We start from the raw sequence: 9,467 nt of genomic DNA on the forward strand, positions 1-9,467 counted from the left end.
TCCAAACAGCCACTCAAAGGCCACATAAATCTGTGATCAAACAATGAAGGAGCAAGCAATACAATAATTCATATCACTTAACAGGGTGGTCTAACAATAACATAACACATAACACCATCGGTTGCTTTTATTTAATTAATTTAAATGAATGAATAGATAGCATCTCCTATTCAGCCTGTCGCTGCTTATCATAATCTCCATCTGTACACAAAGACAATGGCATGCAGTTTAAGATCTGGAAAAAGCAAGTGAGCCTCCAGTTTGATGTTTCTGTGGTCAAAATATGTAATTTAGTGCAGGATAAAGCCCGTGGTAAGGTTCAGAAGACATGAAGTCACATCTCAGCATTTGTTTCAAAGATTTTTACCATTCTTTGTGTTTCTTCTGCTGGACCTGGGTTTTAACTTCTACCTATGCAGAGGTTCCCAGTAACAAACTACAGGACTTATTGATGGTTTCTTTTAGGCTATATATCCATTTAATCAAAAAACATTCAACCCTTGTGTGCAATTTGCATGAGTGGTTAAACTACTGAGGCTTGTAGAGCGATCCAATACATAAACAATGTTTAAACTCCAGTGTTTGTCTTCCATCCCCGACCTGTTTGTTCCTGAGAGTATCATGTGAGGAAGAGAGTATTATTCATGCAAGTGAAAAGGTAGAATAGGTAGAATATATAAGCTTGTGTTTTGTATATTTTAGACATTAAAATGGACTAAATATACATACGAGTTTTAGTTTATATGAATCACACAGAACATATAGGTTTAAAAAGCAGCTAAAAAAATTATTGCATATCAATGGTTGGGGTAAAGGGGTAAATTTAAATTTCTAGCTAAAACATTTTTGAAAATGACAGACATCAACATGTTGGATAGTTTTAAAATCTTGCAGTTATTTTTATTTCCTGTAGAAGGTGCTAACTACCACAAGTAGAAATCAGCCCAAACATCTTGACTGTGCCAAGTCACAACTGTGGAGGACCTTTCATTTATTCATTCATCTTCTGCTGTGTTTCCTTTTCATTTTTCACAGGGGCTGCTGGAGCCAATCTCAGCTCAAACTGGGCGGGGGCAGGGTACACCCTGGACAGGTCACCGGTCCATCACAGGGTCAACAGACAGAGAGGAAGAACCACTCACTCATCAGTCAACCTAAACATGCAAAACATGCATGTCTTTGGACAGTGGGAGGAAACCAGAGTACCCGGAAGAAACCCATGCAAGCATGGGGTGAACATGCAAACTCCATACAGAACTGGGAACCGAACCCATGACCTTATTGTGGGGCAACAGCGCTAACCACTATGCTGCCATGCTGCCTGCATGAATTCACATTACAAATACTGCAATACAGTAAGACAATATCATATTCTAACTTGTATTATTCCCATTTTGTCTGTAATAATATAACACTTTCCATCCATAGATAAACTAAAAGGTTTAAAGGGTTAAAGAGAGGACAAATGATATAAGAGGTCACATGGCTGATAGTTCAGTGTCTTGTCAAGGCACCCAGAAGCAAACCTCTGACAGACTGATTGCTGCAGATTTAATGGAAAATCCCATCAACAATTTCAAATTTGCCAGAATTGGATCCTATCTTTGCAGGAATATGACAAGATTGAGCAAAGAGTGGTAGTTTGATTTTACCCTCTTACATCAAATTTGCCCCCCAAAAGTCATATGGCTACTGTTTACACTTGGCTTATCTCAAACAGTGTTTGGCTATTTGGATTGTGAGAAATTGTGAATTTGACCGTGTCTTAATTTCACTTGTTGGCCAGGCGGAAATATATAACCAGCTTTAGTGAACAACCCCAGCTGGTGCACTGAGACCTTCATTTATCTGCTGTTTTCCTCACACTCCCATCTGAAAAGCTATCTTCATGCTGAGAGAGATGAGCTGAGGTGATGAGATCATAGATGCTGGTGGACCAGATGTCAGTGAGGTAGGATTCGGACTGGCTAATGTCTAAAAATGATAAACACTTAACTGGAACACAGAAATACAAGCTATTTAGAATAAACACAACCAATTCAATTCTATGTAACACATTTTGGGAAATATGCTATTTTGTATTAATGAGCCGAGTAAAATGGGATAAGCAATGCCATCAAATGTCCAGGGAGTGCGGAGAAAGACTTGGGAGTAATAAAGTCAGATAGATTCACTTCCAAAAAGAAGTAATGGTCACTCATCGAGACATTATTTTCTTCTTTCTTCTGTTCCATTCATATAAAGACATTTTACAACTATTTGTGGCTTTAATTGCACACTGAATAGTCTCTGACAGACAAAAGCCTCTTGTACAGTGACTTCTCACCAGGACTGTCATTTTTTGCAGTTGTAAACTCCCTTTTCATTTTGTTTATCAGTACAAAAATCAAGATGGGCTACCTTCTTTAATGAGAAGATCACATTGAGACTGATTTTGCCTTTATATGTGCAAATAAGTACAGAAAATCATATAAATAACCAAAAGAAAAAAAAATTACTGAGACACAATATTTCAGTGATTTAAATATGAATTGAAATCCACAGTCAGGTTAACAATAAAACTCAAGTTATATGTTACATGATATAAAAGCAGATAAGAAAGAGCAATAGTATGCATTTATCTGCAGGTACACCCCAAGTCAGTAAGATTTCAAAGACATCAAATCAGAGGAGGTTCACAAAAAATGTTTTATAGTATATTCAGAGGGCTTAACACACTTAGCAAAAATAACAGCTCTGTTCTATCCACATTTAAAGTAAATTTAAGCTTAGGAAGGGCATATTGAAGAGAATTAAAGTTGCATGGATGGATGGTTGTCTGGATGGAGGTTGCAGAGTTTCATAAAATTCTATCATCTGCCTAAAAAAATGAAAATAACATACTTCAATGAATGAATAGGAGATTTCTTTACTTCACTGAGCTCAGGGAGCAGTAGTTTAGAGTGTAATAAGAATAAAGTGTTTCTTGTAAAATATTCAACGCATGTCGGATGCGACTGTCTCAACGACTACCCCTGGTCCTACACATTCCCTTTTTCTGGGTCTGTCCAGTTTTTGCCTTCAGCACATGAGCAAAATACAGCATGCAAAATTACTGTTTGGCTGTATTCTCAAATTGCAGTTTTATTTCAGGCAGCAAAGTTACAGAGCTGTTAAGTGGAAGTCATGGATGGACAGTGCACTTAGGGATATAGTATCAAAACAAATACTTGTAAATGAAATGTATTTCATTATTTCATTGCTCTATGACTTTTTTTAATTTGATCCTGGGTGGTATTTAGTCGTGGATACATTTTTAATACAGGTATAAGAGTGAACAAGAGTATTCTATTTACTAACTCTTCCTGTATTCTCCAACTGCCCCAATGGAAAGTGGAGGAAAAATGGTGTGAAAGATTGCAGCTATTGATATTATATGAATATATGAATCTGGCAAACACCACTGTTGTAACTGGAAAAAATAAACTCTCATCTTGCTGAGCGCTGATACACAGTTATTATCCATCTGACAATGCAGCCTGTTATGCTTTTCTCAACTCTGGACTGTAGTTAAATCTGCTCCGTGAGCCATTTGGCTGTCAGGAGCTCTATCCATAACATTTGTTACAGGACTGTGGGGAACAGACCAAGATAATCAAGACAGCTCCAGAGGAGAGAGTGGGGTACACGACGAGCTTTCTGTCCTTTCACAATAATGTTTGCATTTGATTCACTCAAGCGTGATGGAGTTAGATGTGAGGTCAAAGCAAAAAGCACTGAAGCATTGAAGGATGTGTACACACTCCATAAAAACAAAGTTATTCAAAAACCTCCCAAAAGAGCAGGGACATTTTTTTTCCTCCTCATTTTATCTTCCAGACTGAGCTGGCAAATTAACATTCACACAACTTCTTTCATAACTCAGAGAAACTCTTTGGAAAATAAATACTCTGAAATCAGATTCCTATTTATTGCACTGATTGGATTCGCTTTCATCTTTTAAAACCTTCTCTGATTTATGTTTCTGTCTTAGCATTTGCTGTTCCAAATGTGAACTGAAACAAGGATCCAGTGCTTTTTTTATCTCAGTCTATTTGGTAATTACAATGCAGTCGATACGATAAAGGAATACGACACTTTACCCTGTCATATCATTTAGAGAGGAACTCTTGACAGCTGTATTGTGGAAATTGCATAAATGCTTTCAGAACTGCGTAAAATTGGGCAAGAGCTTGAAATGGCCAACTGCAGAACAGTTAAGCCACAGGTTTCTTTTTAATGGACGTAAATGAAGTTTTTCACATGTGGCTTACAGTTTTAATTGAGTCTCTGATTTAAATTCATCTTACACAGCTTATCAGTTTCAGGGTTGTGGAGGGTGCTGGAGCCAATTCCAGCTCACTCTGGGGGAGGACAGGGTCCACCCTGGACAGGTCACCAGTCCATCACAGAGACAGACAGAGACCAACAACCACTCACACTCACGTACAATTTAGAGACACCAAGCAACCTAAACATGCATGCCCCAGTTCAGGGAAACAAAGCTGCAGCCTTCTAGTTGTGAAGTTTCATTTTCTAAAAAGGAGAGAGTAGATAAAGCTCATTATTTGTAACGAATGTGCAGCTACACACAGTAGATGGATTCCAAAATTAAAACCATGGTCCCAGGAGGATAATACGGGCTCCATAAACTGGATACTGGAGAGAAAAACTCAACGTCTGAGAGACTTAAACATACATTGTGTGTTTACCCCCTAATATTCTCTTTTGTCGTATTGTGCTTTAAACCTCAGGTCACAAAACCAATATTGCATTGACCTGATTCAAAGGACAGTTAGACTTTTCTTGCAAACAGTTACAGATTGAAATAGATTTAGTTGCAATACTATTACATCATAAAGACATTCCTAAGTGTCAGCAGAACTATGCAGTACTCTGAATGTTTCAAGACAGAAATAAATGCTGCAGGGGCAAAAATACTAAACTGTGTTCCTGTCTTCAAGGTCAACATCACAAATTTCATTTCTGTTTCACAGAAATCCAATTATGAAGCCAAATCCTGCAATAAATGACATTATTCACCCTTTGAATTTAGACTATGGTGAACGGTGCACTGCTGATGAATATCCTTCTTTAATAGACTAAACAAATTGCAATTTCTGTATGAAATATTCTAGTCACTGTCTGGTCACCTGGCTTTGCACATCTGGCACCATGCACTTTGGACTGATTAGGAGTACATATACACTTTAATAACTGCACAGGCACTTTCAGAGGAGCAACAGCACTTTATTAAAAATTTGCACAATACATTGCACACACACTGCTTTTTGCATATTTTGTATGGATAAGTACCTTATTGAATATTTATCACCATACTTATTGTCCTTCTTGTACGTTTGGGCTTTGTTGGTGGGAGCTGTGTAGGCCACGCAGTTCTAGCCTAGAAGAGAGGGACATAAGATTAAATGTGCAGGTTGAATTGTGTGTTTATTGAGTAAATCATACGCTAAACTGAGAAGCATGTATTGTTTGATGCATGTTGGCCTGTGTTGCTCAGTCAGTGTATGCATGGAGTGAACAAAGAAAGTGTATTGTGTACTCACCAGTCTTTGTGTCCTCAAGGTGTGCAGGCAAAAGGCTTCCCAAAGTGACAGACATTTGGTTTTATAGTTCCAGGGGAAACCAAGTGTAAATTCGTGTGGGGGGATGGATATGTGTGTCTGTGTGTGTAGTATAATAACATGTAAGATGATGTGGATGTTTGTTTTACTGATAGTTGATGTAAATTGGTGGATATATAGGTTGTTGATTGTGTTTGCACAGATATAGAAAAAAAGGTGATGAGTTATTCATGTTGGTAGGCAGTGGATCCTGGTAGGTGGAACCTTCCAGAGTCATCAGCTGAGACACTCTGTATATAGCCACCATTTTAAGCACCTGTGTGTTGCTGTGCTGACTATTTGCTGTTTGCCATATGGATAAATAAAAGACCTCATCTGCAACACCTTGAACCTGCTTTCGTCTATCTTTACTGTATCACCCAGCCGCAATTGTGGTCAGTCTAACAGTGCTACTCCTGCCCTTGTACTGCCAACACTTATATAACCCTAAAGGCAAGTCTGCATTGTTACACGTCTAACTAGCTAATGAATGAACTTGACAATCGCACGTTAAAAGCATCACCCAGGGAAGAAGAGAAGTCCATATTTGGAAACTTTCCTGCATACTGACGCAGAGCTGACAGACCTCCCACCCCCTTTGGTTCCAGCTGCATAAGCTGACAGATCGTCATGCCAGAGCTGACATTTCTTTGAGTTGACTGCAAGCCCACCAAACCATCTACCACCGATTTCATGAAAAATGCATATGGCTTGTTAGTATTCAAGGATTTTCTTCTGATGGCGACTCAGAGATGCTCTAGGAATAATTTATTATGCCAAAAAAACAAAACAACCCTCGAGGGGGGGGGGGGGGGGGGGGACTGGCCTTGGCTCAAAGGATGGGCTTAAAACAGCCTGTTATCTTCAGAAAAATATTTTTTAAAGGCAGGAATAAAGTATACCATGCTAATGCAAATAAAGGTCCCAATATTTAATATTATCTCCTCATATATTTCATGTACTTACACTACAAATACTTATATAAATATTCCTGCTGTTATTTAAAAACTGACAAAACGTCACTTCCAACATAAAAATGAATAAAAATGTATGCATATACTGTATTTTAACAAATCATTTGAAAGTAGGATAATCTTGTTTTAAGCCTGCATCGTTGGATTCAATAGCCAGTAGGAGGCAGCTAAACTCAAAAGAAGCTAACTGTCAGCTGATCATGTGTAACTTGATGGCCATCAGTTTGCTGCTGATTGTGTGAGCTGAATAGACTGCCACCTAATCAGTTTTCCCTCTCTCTTTCTGGTTCTGGTTTTGCTTTTAGCAAATTATGATAAAAAATAACATCAACCTATGACTGAAAAGCAGATAAAAATAAAATACTGTAGCAGTTTAATCTTAGAAGACAAAATAAAGAAAAATAAAGCTAACAGATTATAAAGGATAAAAGATCTTGGAATTGACTGGGTTTTTGAATCTGAGTGTGACTTTGCACTTTGCAATAGGTGATGGAGCCAAACCCCAAAACACTACAAAAACCGTGTATGCCATTTTAGCTTGACTTTCCTTTTTAAATGCCACTGTGGATGAATATTCAGCTGGCATGAAATAGACGGATGGGAATAATGCAGAAAATGTACCTAGTGTGAATTCAGTCACCCGTCCAACTGCCAGCTTAGCACTCAGAAGCAGTGAACAGTTTAATCTCAAACACAGATGCAGCTGCTGTTTTTGTGTCAGAACTGGCAATTATTCTTGTAAGACCTCTGAACTGTAACTGTGAACAGAAGCAACACTTTAAACCAGCCATGCCAGCCAGGTCTTAGCAGAATGTGACTTGTGTCAGAAGTCTTTGACCATACAGCGGCAATCCAATAATACTACTAATAATACTACGCACTAAGGTGTGTAAAGGCAAAGTTAATTCACTTATGAGTGTACACACTATTTCTGATTTTATTGTGAATAAGGGCCATTCAGTAGTATGCAAGGGTGAAAAAAATGTTTTTCTTCTTCTAATTTCAGTCGTTTCAGGTCGAAAAATGCTTATGGAGAAGCTGTTGTAAAACAACCACTAAGCATGCTCGCAGCAGATTTTGAAAGGTTTTCTAGCACTTGATCAAAGAGTAGCTACTTATAAAAATATTCCCATGTCTCCTGGCAGCAGGTGTGTGTTACTTTGTGGGCTGAACTAAAAACTAAAACTGTAAGACAATAAAACCTGCAAGAACTTTGAATAAAGTTCATAAATCCCTCATAAAGAAGTGTTGATAGACATCGATGATATACATAAATAAAAGATGACCAAGAGCCTCATGTTTTATGTATGCATTCATAGCACAGTTGTCAAGTGTAACAAAACCAATGAGACAATCAAATCAAACTGCTCAGCTGTTGGAATTATATTAGTGCTATTCCTGAGAGACATAGAAATGAAAGACAGTATAGTAAAACAATTCATAAATGAAGAAATGATAGAAATTATTAATCAGCCTTTCCAAGAGTTTTTACACAGCTGACCAAACTGGGTCATGTTGGTGTTAGTGTTGGTCAGAAAGATGCGGGACAGGCTGTTTCAGAAGCTATCTGAACAACCAGCACTTGATTCAGCTGGAGCGTACTGGCTTCTAAACAGCCCTGTGTCCTGCAGTTCGTGCACCACCTCACAACAACTTCAGCGCAATGCAAGAACATTAAACTGTGTGGGCTGTAAAAGTTATTTCGCCAAATATAATATGTGCAGCAATAAACATTTCATCCAAACGTAAGAGACAGCCCCGTCCAGATTAGTCAGAGCTCTGACAAAGGTGTGAAACAGAACCTCAGCCCATTGATAATCAGCTCATGGATCAGTTTTCTAACTCCCATTGCCCTTAAACACCACGAGAATTCACAAAGGAAATTAAAGTGCTGGTGTTAAATTTAGCACCAGCCTGAGTTATTGTTCGTCCATTCTACGTCCAGCCCATCACCGATCCACTTGACTCCTCATCTTTCCTACGACCCTTAGACTCCATCACACTGTCCACCCTCTCTCTGACCACTGTGTCAAGCACATTCAACACCACTAGCTAGTAATGAATGTGACAGAATGGGAGAAAAGCTCTCCTCCATCCAGGTGAGACCAATAAGGATGACGAGGGAAACAAAAAGTTTCCCTGATCCAGATGGGTTAAGGAGGTTGAACTGAAACAGGAAAGAAGAGGGGAAGCTGCTCTGACTGTTTTTTGTTTTTTTATTCACGGAGGATCAATGTATTGCAAAGCCTACTTAAGTTGCATAACTTCTATTGTGAAGTTTACCAATTACTTTTTAGTCATTCCCAGTGATTTTCATGCAAATGTTGATCAACCCTGAAGATTAAAGTTGGATTGTTTCAGCATAGAAGATGATAAAGAACATCTCTAATGATATGAATCATCAAACCTGTATGAATGAAGTCATTGCTGTTGCTTCTTGTGTATCACTGCTGCGTTAGGGTTTATGGTTTGACTCTGACACCAATTTTAAATACAATGTGAGCATTGTAGTCGATGGTGTGGATATATTATACATTATGTTCACACTACTGAAGCCATTGGTACTATTAAAGGGCCAATTGCTGATTGCTTTTGCTAGTAAAAAAAAAACAAAGACTTGCAGAGCTTTTCAGAACTATTTGGAGTTGGTAATGTTTATTTGACTTTTAAACTTCTGCTTTGTTTTGGCATATTTACAAAACGTTGCATGAGGAGGGAGCATCATTTTTCAACCACCTGGTAATTAATCTAATGTTGTTGAATGACAATGGATAGAAGTGGAGGAAAATCCAAAATGTCCCATCTGGCATGGACAAATTGTCTTGGCTTGGAGAGAAGGTGTGGGTCTATG

This window comes from Echeneis naucrates, chromosome 1 (genome assembly GCF_900963305.1).
Source record: "Echeneis naucrates chromosome 1, fEcheNa1.1, whole genome shotgun sequence".
In the NCBI taxonomy this organism is placed as follows: Eukaryota; Metazoa; Chordata; class Actinopteri; order Carangiformes; family Echeneidae; genus Echeneis; species Echeneis naucrates.